Source organism: Labeo rohita, chromosome 13, assembly GCF_022985175.1.
Source record: "Labeo rohita strain BAU-BD-2019 chromosome 13, IGBB_LRoh.1.0, whole genome shotgun sequence".
NCBI classification, from domain to species: domain Eukaryota; kingdom Metazoa; phylum Chordata; class Actinopteri; order Cypriniformes; family Cyprinidae; genus Labeo; species Labeo rohita.
The window spans coordinates 13667266-13678695 of NC_066881.1; positions in this window are offsets into that span (position 1 = coordinate 13667266).

Below are 11430 nucleotides of genomic sequence, written 5' to 3' on the forward strand. Positions count from 1 at the left end.
TTATATGACATATGCAAACTTAAAGGGATAGTTCACCCAAAAATAAAAATTCTGTCATTAATTAGTCACCCTCATGTCATTCCAAACCGATAAGACCTTCCTTGTTGTACTCTCCTAAACACGCAGTGAGACTGACATGGAAGAGAAGAAATTGTTGAATAAAGTCATTGTTTTTGTTTTCTTTGCACACACAAAGTATTCCTGTGGCTTCATAACATTATGTTTGAAGCAGTGATGTCACACAGGCTTTTTTTAATCCTTTTTTTCCCCCTTTCTGGTCCTTGAACTTGTCAGTTGTTTTGCTGACAAGTTGAGACTGAGGGGATTTATAAAAATAAATTCAACTATTGAATTTAATAATAGTTGAATTTGTAAAAATTCACCATTCAAAAGTTTAGATACACTTGATTCTTAATACTGTGTTGTTACCTGAATGATCCACAGTGGTTCCAACAATGGCTGTATGATTTTGAGGTCCATCTTTTCACACTGAGGACAACTGAGGGACTCATTGGCAACTACTAGCTACAGAAGGTTCAAATGCTCACTGCTGCTCCAGAGGGAAAAAGTGATGCATTAAGATCCAGGGGTGTAAACTTTTTAACAAATGTGTACATTTTTTGCCTAAATATCATATTTTTTTCCATTTAGTACTCCACTTCAGAAGCAAGAGAAGATACTTACATGTTTCCCAGAAGACAAAATATGTACAATTTAACCTGGTCTTCAAATTCCAAAAGTTTTCACCCCCTGGCACTAAATGCATCATGTTTCCTTCTGGAGCATCGGTGAGCGTTTGAACCTTCTGTAATAGTTGCATATGAGTCCCTCAGTTGTCCTCAGTGTGAAAAGATGGACATCAGAATGATACAGTCATTGTTGGAAAGGATTCAAATAAACAAAAATGCTGAAAAAACAGAATTTGTGGGACCTGAGGGATTTTCCTGAAGAACAGTGGGCAGTTTAACTGTTCAGGGACAAACAAGGGACTATCAACTATTATTTTCTCTTGTGGACTATATGTTATCTTCTTTTATGTGAAGTATCTTATTCAGGTCAGTACTAAATAAAAAATAACACACATTTTATATGATCCTTCTTATTTTGGTCAAATAATTAACATTTTGCAGATTCTGCAAGGTGTATATAAACTTTTGACCTCAACTGTATTTATCCACATTTACATTATCCATTACAGCAACCATCCATCACTGCTCTGTATGACAAATTTTAGACTGCACTCTAAAGAAGTTATCATAATACTTAGAATTTGCATTATCCCGATCTACTTTAACGTTAGAATTTCATAATGAAACAATAAATGAGATAAAATGACACTCTTCTTATAATTCATGGTAGGCTCTTTTGTCCTGCTACATATTTAAATGACATTATCAATAATGAACGCTAAATATCAGTGACAGCTCCGCACGGACAAGAGGGAACATCTTAACTAGGCTATGTCCCGTGCTACACCGATATAGGCTCACACACACATTTTGCAGGTCATTCTGCGATTTGCATCACTAATTTAAAGCTAAGCCTCGTTAACCTAGTTTGCCTCATTAGCTAAATGTTTACTATACAAATTTTATTCTATGCAAAAAGACTGGGGATTAGCATGACCTTTTTTCCCCCTCTCAAAATAAAGCTAAACTACTTAACTGACAACTAAAAAATAAGTTCATTTGTATCTTAATAATCATGGTCTAGTCTTCCTGAACACAAACCACAGTTCAATGACAATAAAAATTCAGTATAAACTAAAAAAAAGTCTAGTCTCAACACTCCCCACTGCAGTTCCAAATAAAACTGTGTTTATTCGGCAAACAAATCTGGCTTGTTCTCCTCTGGAAATCAATGAGCATTAAATGGCAAGCAGAGGCAGAAGTAGCCTAGTGGATGCTCCTGAAAGAGCCAGCATTCAATCATTAAATGATTTCTTCTGGATGAACTGCTCCTGAGAAACACTCGGAGGAATGTGATACAAGGATGAAGGGTTCATGATGTTCTTCTGGGGGTCACTTTGATGGAGTTGCGCACATACATTCGTTTGGAGATTTGAAAGTAGCAGCATACCATAGCTCACTCTAGTGCATATTGTACTGCTAAACTTTTGTTATCAACCAAGAACAACAATGACTCACTGCGCACATGGAATGCTATTTCTGAAGAATGCTTGTTTAACCTTTCTCTTAGAAAATCTATAAACAAAAAGATGCCTCAGGAACAATTGAGTGGCACTTTAGATACAAAATAGGGTTGTATAGAAGAGAAGAGAAAACAGAATGAGTTTATTTTATCAAAATGATGTTGCTTGTGTAAAGTGTTTTTTTTTTTTTAATAAACTACTTAGCTAATTACGGTTTATTAAATATCAATTAAACGTTATATTAATTGAATTGTGGAATTTGATGTTGAGATGTGAGACATATGATGTTTTTAAAGTAGTCACATTTCATGTCAGGCTAATTTTATGTTAGAAAGTATTTTATCTAAGTTGTCTGGCAGTTTTCATAACAAAAAAATGATATTTGAGACAATGTGTTATGCAGGTATAGGAGTCTCATACCGGTTAGATTATTAAGAACCACTAGATGGTGCTATAAGCTTCTGATCTGAAATAAACAACAGCAGCCACAGCAACATACCTGATGATGTCTGGAGAGAATTGGGTAAGATGAGTCACTTTCAGTAAGACACTGTGAACAGTTTTTGTCAAGTGGCTATATTTTCAGGAAGTTCCCATCAACTACAGTTGAAGTCAGAAGTTTACATACACTTTGTAGAATCTGCAATATGTTCATTATTTTACCAAAATAAGAGGGATCATACAAAATGCATGCTATTTTTTATTTAGTACTGACCTAAGTAAGACATTTCACATAAATACATTTAATATAGTCCACAAGAGAAGGTAATAGCTGAATTTATAAAAATGACCCCTCTCGAACATACGCTTGATTTTTAATACTGTGTTGTTACCTGAATGATCCACAGCTGTGTTTTTTTTGTTTAGTGATAGTTGTTCATGAGTCCCTCATTCATCCTGAACTGTTAAACTGCCCGCTGTTGTTCAGAAAAATCCTTCAGGTCCCACAAATTCTTTGGTTTTTCAGTATTTTTGTGTATTTGAACCCTTTCCAACAATGACTGTATGATTCTGACATCCATCTTTTCACACTGAGGACAACTGAGGAGCTCATATGCAACTATTACAGAAGGTTCAAATGCTTACTGATGTTTCAGAAGAAAATATGATGCATTTAGTGCCAGGGGGTGAAAACTTTTGAAAATTTTAAGACCGGGTTAAATTGAACTTATTTTGTCTTCTGGGAAACATGTAAGTATCTGCTGCTTCTGAAGGGGAGTACTAAATGGAAAAAAAATATGATATTTAGGCAAAAAAATGTACACATCTTCATTCTGTTCAAAAGTTTACACCCCTGGATCTTAATGCATCGCTTTTTTCCTCTGGAGCATCAGTGAGCATTTGAACCTTTTGTAGCTAGTAGTTGCCTATGACTCAATGTGAAAAGATGGACATCAGAATCATACAGTCATTGTTGGAAAGGGTTCAAATAAACAAAAATGCTGAAAAACCAAAGAATTTGTGGGACCTGAAGGATTTTTCTGAACAACAGTTAAGACTCATGAACAACTATCACTAAGCAAAAAAAACATACGGCTATGGATCGTTCAATTAACAACACAGTATTAAGAATCAAGTGTACGTAAACTTTTGAACAGGGTCATTTTTATAAATTCAACTATTATTTTCTCCTGTGGACTATATGCAAACTTATGTTATGTGAAATATCTTATTTGGGTCAGTACTAAATAATAACTAACATGCATTTTGTATGATCCCTTTTGTTTTGGTAAAATAATTAACATTTTGCAGATTCTGCAAGGTGTATATAAACTTTTTACTTCAACTGTATGTGAAAAACCCCAACAACAACAGTGTAGATCTTTACAGTTGTTTTTGTCTGTTTAGTTTATCGGTATCTTTCAATTATAAAGTACAAAAACATGAACAATAAGTACAGCAAATTCATTTAGAATGTCCTAGGTTATTATTGTTGTTTTATTTGTAAATAAATCCCATTTTGCGGTTCTGTCACCTATTATAAATTTCAATAGCAATGTAATGATGAAATAAATATACAAAAATGTGCTTGTTTTTATGTGATTATAAGCCATGCATTGTAATATGTGGAGTTTTGAAGGGCCATATGTGGTTTGGTCTTGATCAGGCAGGCAGTCTCTGTGCAGCTGGGGTGGTTCCCACTATCTCTTCCCCACCTGGCTCTTATCCTGTGCTGTTTGTCACAGATCAGAAATGGTCTTAACATTCCTAAATGACAGTGAGAGAATAACAGACCTCTGAGAGACAGCTGTTTAATGAGAGTATTACAGAGAATTACAGAGGGCGACAGTGTGGCATGTTTTGCATTTGCATATGAGTGCACAGAGAAAAATATGTTCCTTAATTATTGTTGTGGTTTGTAAATGTATTAGAATTAGAATGGATGTCCAGACAGACATGAGTTCATTCCTTCAGGATACAGAAAAAGCAAGAAGGATGTGTTGGCCTGATGCACTGAGGGAGGCGTTAATTTCTGAATTTTGATTCGTAAAAAAATCATTTTCTTCTGATGCAGATGGTGAGACTTGTTAATTAAAAAAAAACTTTATAGCTGGGCACAAATGGCCAGGTGATGAGTGTGTTAAAAACTTTTTGTGACACTCTTGATATACATATTTTGTGTTTTTGCAGTCAGCAAGCCTACAATGTATAGTTAATTGTTAAACAATTAAGAAATTTCCCTTCGAGTCAATCTGTGCAGCCTCTCAATCACAACCCCCTATTATAAAATGCAACATTTCATAATAACGTTCATTAATAACATTAAAGGAATAGTTTCAATAATGAAAATTTGCTTAAATTTTGGAAGTTTGGAGAAATTTAGCATTACATTACTTGCTCACCAATGGATCCGCTGCAGTGCATGGGTGCCGTCGGAATCAGAGTCCAAACAGCTGATAAAAACATCACAAAAATCGACAAGTAATAGCTTCACAAGACATTAATTGATGGACTGGAGTGGTGTACATTACTTGCATGTGGATTATTGTGATGTTTTTATCAGATGTTTGGACTCTCATTCTGATGGCACCCATTCACTGGATCCATTGGTGAGACATTTATAAATGTAAAAAAAATACAAATTGTTAAAATATAAAACAACAACAGCAATGGTAATGACAATAATAATATATTCATCAAAATTCATTAAATATAATTAATAAATTCTGTGGAGTTTTATTTTCTCTCTCTGTCCCTCTTTTATTTTTTTATGTTATTTGTAGCATTTATATTTGTATTTTGTCATCCTGCTGGACAATTACCTCTTGTTAAAAACCTCACTTCTGCCATTCTGTTGTCTTGAGTTAAATATAATTAAGCTTGTAGAGGTTAAACTGCACATACATTTTAGTATTTACCATATATCCAAGTTCTATACAATAATTGTCAAAAAGAGCACTTACCTCTGACATAATTTGTATAGGTGCTCAAGTCACCTGCCGCTTTTGCTTCTCGACCTTTTACTGGTACTCTGTGATAATTTCCTACAATCTACCCCTCTTGATCTTCAGGTCATGACATTTAAATGCGTTTTTCAGAGAAATCTTAAATAGCTCATTCACACAATGATTCTTTAGAGAATGAAAAATGTTATTTTAAATATCCTAAAGACCGGTTGATTCCTTTAGCATTATTTATTTATTTAGTAAATTTTTAAATATTACAAACGTTTTCAAAATGTCAAAAATACAGTTTAAATAACATTTTAAGATGTGACTTTATATAAAGAAAAGGGAGGAAAATAGGAAAAAAGGAAACTATCAAAATCAAAGATACAATCAGTTATCTCTAAGTAGTAAAACACAATTAGTTATCCCTAAAAAGATACACAAATGACCCCCCAGCACCCCACACACACACACACACAAAAATAAAATAAATAAAACAATATAATAATAATAAAAAAAATACATTCTGCACTTGCACCAACTAGTATGAGAAAATGAAACAGTCAATACAAGTGTGGTCACCTATTAGGTGAAATAAAATAGAATCATTCTTTATTTGTGCTTGAGTGGTCTTACTTTTTTCAAAATAATTAAGATAATGTCTTGAGGTGTTAACCAGAATGTATAATAAATAATATATTTAGTTTTAATGTACTTAATTTTCCAAATGTAAGTCATTTTCTTTACAGATCTATTTTTGGCATTTTCACATTTATTTTTGATAGGACAGTATAGCAATGACAGGAAACAAAGTGGGAGAGAGAAAGGGGGGTGGGATTGGAAAGGTCCACAAGCCAGGACTCGAACTCAGGACGTCCCGAGCGCAATGACGCTACATGTCGCCGCTGCCCACAAGGCTATCGGTGCCAACACACATTTTATTTATTTACAGTATATAATAATTTACTCACCATTGTGTTTTCCAAAAAAAAATATGAATTTATTTTTTCTGTAATACAAGAATTGTAATCTTTTGCACTATTTCTTCAAATGAATAAACTAAAGCAGTAACAGTAACTTAATAAAAACATAAATTAATATCTATGATGTTACTTTTCTTCCCTAAAAGTCACATCTGCGGTTGGGCATCTAGGTGTACTTGGTTAAAATTAAAGACTAAAGCTGTATCTTCTGTTTTCCTTAATAACCACTAGGCTACAGCTACCATTTATCCTATTTCTGAATAACAAGATTGTAATGTTCAGACAGTCCTAGTCTCCATGGTGATAAAAACCACTCTGCAGTCTCCATAGCGATGCTTCATCAGCACTTACTAGGTGCAGGTTTGGTACTTGGCCTACTGTTTACTTTAGTTAAGTCAGTGGGTTAGGCCTATCTGACCACACTGCCTATCCTATATATAAACTCATGATGAGATCATTTATGTGGAGTTCATCAGCTGGCTCTCCAATAATCAGTCTGCTATGGTGCTGCTATGATCTAATCAGTGATGTCATCTAAGAGCAATAAGTATGTGCACTGAAGAGGTATTATCCAGCACACAACACATCTTTCACTCAACTTCAAGCCAAGTGTGCCAAAAACAGGTTTAGCTACTGTAGTGAAAATGCACAAACCGTTTTATAAATGTAAATGCTGATTAACCCATTCTAAAGTTGTCATAGAGGTATCCAGCTATCTTCCAGGTAAGATTACCCGTGGGAATCAGATTCCGTTACCAACGCTAATCAATAATTGATGAAGATACCTGTGAGGTAATTGACAAGCTCACAGAAGAGGTGCAAAGATTATCTGCAGGAGCGGCTGGGGAAGAGCTGCAGGATGTAGAAATGTGACGCAATCCACAGGTCAATAGTTATGTAAAAGATCGATTTTGCAGCTATAAGTAAACTATGAGTTTTACATTACATTTTCATCTATAGAATAAAGCATAACCAATAACAGAATTAGCGGTCTATAAATGCCCTTTACAGTGCTTAAACACATTTTTCCAAAAACTACAAATCAGTGATTCAAATACATCCAATACCCTTGTGAAGAAGTGTGCTTAATTATATTGAATGTTACTTTAATCTTAAAAGTACTTAAAAACCAAACTTGCAGGTATTGTAATATGTGTCTTTAAAGACAGTAAACTTTTATTACAGCTTTTTGACTTTGAAGTGCACTTTTTAATAATAATATTTTAAAGTACATTTTAAATTATTATGCTTTAATAATATTTTGTTATGCTTTAAAGGAGAACTCCACTTCCAGAACAACAGTTTACAAATAATTTACTCACCCCCTTGTCATCCAAAATGTTTATGTCTTTCTGTCTTCAGTCGTAAAGAAATAGTTTTTTGAGGAAAGCATTTCAGGAGTTTTTTCCATATAATGGACTTCATTGGTGCCCCAATTTTGAACGTCCAAAATGCAGTTTAAATGCAGCTTCAAATGGCTCTAAACGATCCCAGCCCAGGAAGAAGGGTCTTATCTAGCGAAATGATCGGTCATTTTTTCGGAAAATAAAAATACTTTTTAAGCACAAAAGCTCGTGTAGCACAGGCTCTGGGATGCGCGTTCACATACTGTTGAATCACGTCGAAAGGTCACGCGGAACGTAGGCGGAACTACAGACCCAGTGTTTACAAAGTGAACGTGCAAAAACTAAGAAAGTGCAAGTAAGTCAAACACTGTTTACAAACAAAAAGGTACAACGATGTCGGACGATTCAGAAGTTGTTGGAGAAAATAACATGGAGCTTTTTGACATACTCTACCTTTTTGACCCGGAGTACACAGACGATGAACCTGTGTTGATTCGAAGACGTGATTCGTAGTAGTGATGGGAAGTTTGTATCATTTTACCGACTCTGACCTTTGAGTCTCGTTCAGCAAAATGAACAAATCTTTTTTTGAGTCATTTCGTTCATTTTAGCAAAATCAGCATCACGTGACAGCCCCATAAGATGAACGAACGACTCGAAAAACCCGAAGACTCGAAACAGGTGAACTAATTCCAGTACAGAACCTAACAGTATGTTGCGCATGTGCGACTAAACGAATCACTCCCCGACACGACTCTTTCTTCCTGAGTCACATTAAAGATTCATTCAGAATGAACGAATCATTCAAGAACGACCCGTGGACGCGCATCCCAGAGCCTGTGCTACACAAGCTTTTGTGCTTAAAAAGTATACAAAGTTTTATTTTTTGAAAACAGTGACCGATCGTTTCGCTAGATGAGACCCTTCCTCGTCGGCTGGGATCGTTTAGAGCCCTTTGAAGCTGTATTTAAACTGCATTTTGGAAGTTCAAAATCGGGGAACCAATGTCCATTATATGCAAAAAAATCTTGAAATGCTTTCCTCAAAAAACAATTTCTTTACAACTGAAGACAGAAAGACATGAACATCTTGGATGACAAGGGGGTGAGTAAATTATTTGTAAACTGTTGTTCTGGAAGTGGACTTCTCCTTTAATGGTGAATCTTGAAATCATGAAAATCTGACTGTGTTTAAATCTGTGTTTAAATGCTATAATCAGGTCCCCAGTGCATCTACCAACCCAGAAAACGTGAAAAAGACAACCCAGTAACTTTGTTTTGGTAAGCCTTTTAACGTAAGCATGTAAAAAAAGTGCGTCAGATTTCGCTCCCCCCATGACGTAGACTTAGACGTAGATTTTTTTTTACAAATATATTATATATTAAAGAATATTACCACCCCTTAATCTGCACATTTCCCCCCACTGCACTGTCATTTTGTTTTCACAACTGTACCAGTTCTAATGCCATGGCAAAAGTTCGAGCAAATCATGCTAACTGTTTTGTCTTTGGCTGCACAGACGAGCACAGAACACAATTTAGAGTCCCAGCCTCAGAGGAGACAAGAGAGCAGTGGATTTATTGATTTATTTACTGTAAATTACGCTGCTGCTACACAGATCTAATATAAACATGCAATTACTTTCCCAGCTGTTTACCTTCACAGACATAACCCACTGTTTTTGTAACTCATTTGTGTTTTTAACATAAACTTGTGTGTGTTTGGCAGTTTAAGCGCAATAAGACATGAAAGAGAACTAATTTGTTTAAGACTGCCGTGTGACAGCCACTTTCTGTGTGCATTCTTCGGATGTGTGTGCTCAGAAGTTTAAACTAGTATGGTTTAAAACGCATGATTTCAGCACAATAGACATGATAATCAAAACCAAACAGATGTATTTTGGCAGAGTACAAGCTCAGGGGGGCAGGGAGCAGCAGTTCCTTTGCATTTAAAGAGGCATGCACAAAATCGGCATGTTTCTGCTTTCACTCAAATTGAGCATTTTTAAAATGATATAAATGATTTGTGGGGTATTTTGAGCTGAAACTTCACAGACACATTCTGGGGACACCTGAGACTTATATATTGTAAAAAAGGGGCATAATATGTCTCCTTCTAACATACCAAAACACATGTGAAATACCTGATTATATATTTAATAGGGCTGTCAGTTTAAGGTGTTAACCTAATTAAATAGTTATGAAAAATAACGCAAATTTAAATATTTTAACGCAGTTAACACACTGGCTCCGCCCCCAGACCTGTACGTCATCTTATATTTCATATAGTTGACTGTTGACAAATATGATGCAGGGCAACAGCTCCCTAAATGCAGTTATGCCCTAAAATTCAAGATATTGGTGCAAAAAATGCCCCTGTATATGTTTTGTATATTTATATACATCACATATCACATGATATCACACTGGCAGCAAGAGCAATATGACACGAGTGCTGATTTTTCCCCGATCTATCAAAAGCTTAAATGTGTTATATTTTTTCAACACAATATTATGTGTTTTTGCTCAATTTCGCAGAGAACATATTACCTTTGAAGCCATAGCAGAGTTGTTGCGCGTTTCCGAGCAACACAACAGTGCTTAGTTTCTGAATGAATCCCCATTTTGAAAGAATTGTGTGAATCAATGATTCAAAGGCCCATTCATAAAGTAAGCCATTTACTTAATTTGTGAATGAATCAGTTCTTTTGAATGAATCGAATTAATTCAATGACTCATAAAGACATTTCCCGCCACCTGTTGGCAGATTTAGTGTCTTATTTAGAGTATAACTTCATTAAAATAAATAAATAAATAAGTAAATAAAGGGATAGTTCACCAAAAATTCTGTTTTTACTCACTCTCATGCTGTTTCAAACCTTTCTTTTGTGGAACATAAAAGAAGGTATTTTGAAGACTGTTGGTGACAAAGCTGTTTTGGTTATCACTGACTTTCATCATATGAACATAAACTTCTGAAATGTTTCTCAAATGATCTTCTTTTATGTTTCATAGTTTACGTTAGGCTGTTGCAGCCTAAATGTTTATGTGTAATAAATTCTATGTTGAATCAAATAAAATATTTCTTTCTAAAGCTACAGTTTGTAATGTCTACTTGATACTTTCTCATTTAACACAAAAATAGCTTTAAATAATCTCTTGTGGGTATTTTCAGTCAAATTTATTTTGCAGTTAATTAGATTAAATAATCAAAACATCATGTAATTAATTAGATTAAAAGCCCTAATATTTAACCTTTTTGTTAAATTGCAACTCATGCAAGCTTCAGTAAAAATTTAACTTTAACTTAATAATTTTATTTTACCATAAACGCTTGTCAGTACATTTGGCTCTAAACTTGAACCATATTTCAAAGACAATAAAAGAATGACATATAGCATTAACATATAAATATGCACTTAAAACACTCATTAAAACACTCTTTATATGTATAACTATAATACATTTTCATTTCACTAAAATAACATACAATTAAGTGTCTGAGAACGTCATATTCTGTTCACACTTAAGTATATTCTTCTAAAGTGTATTATTTTCGAA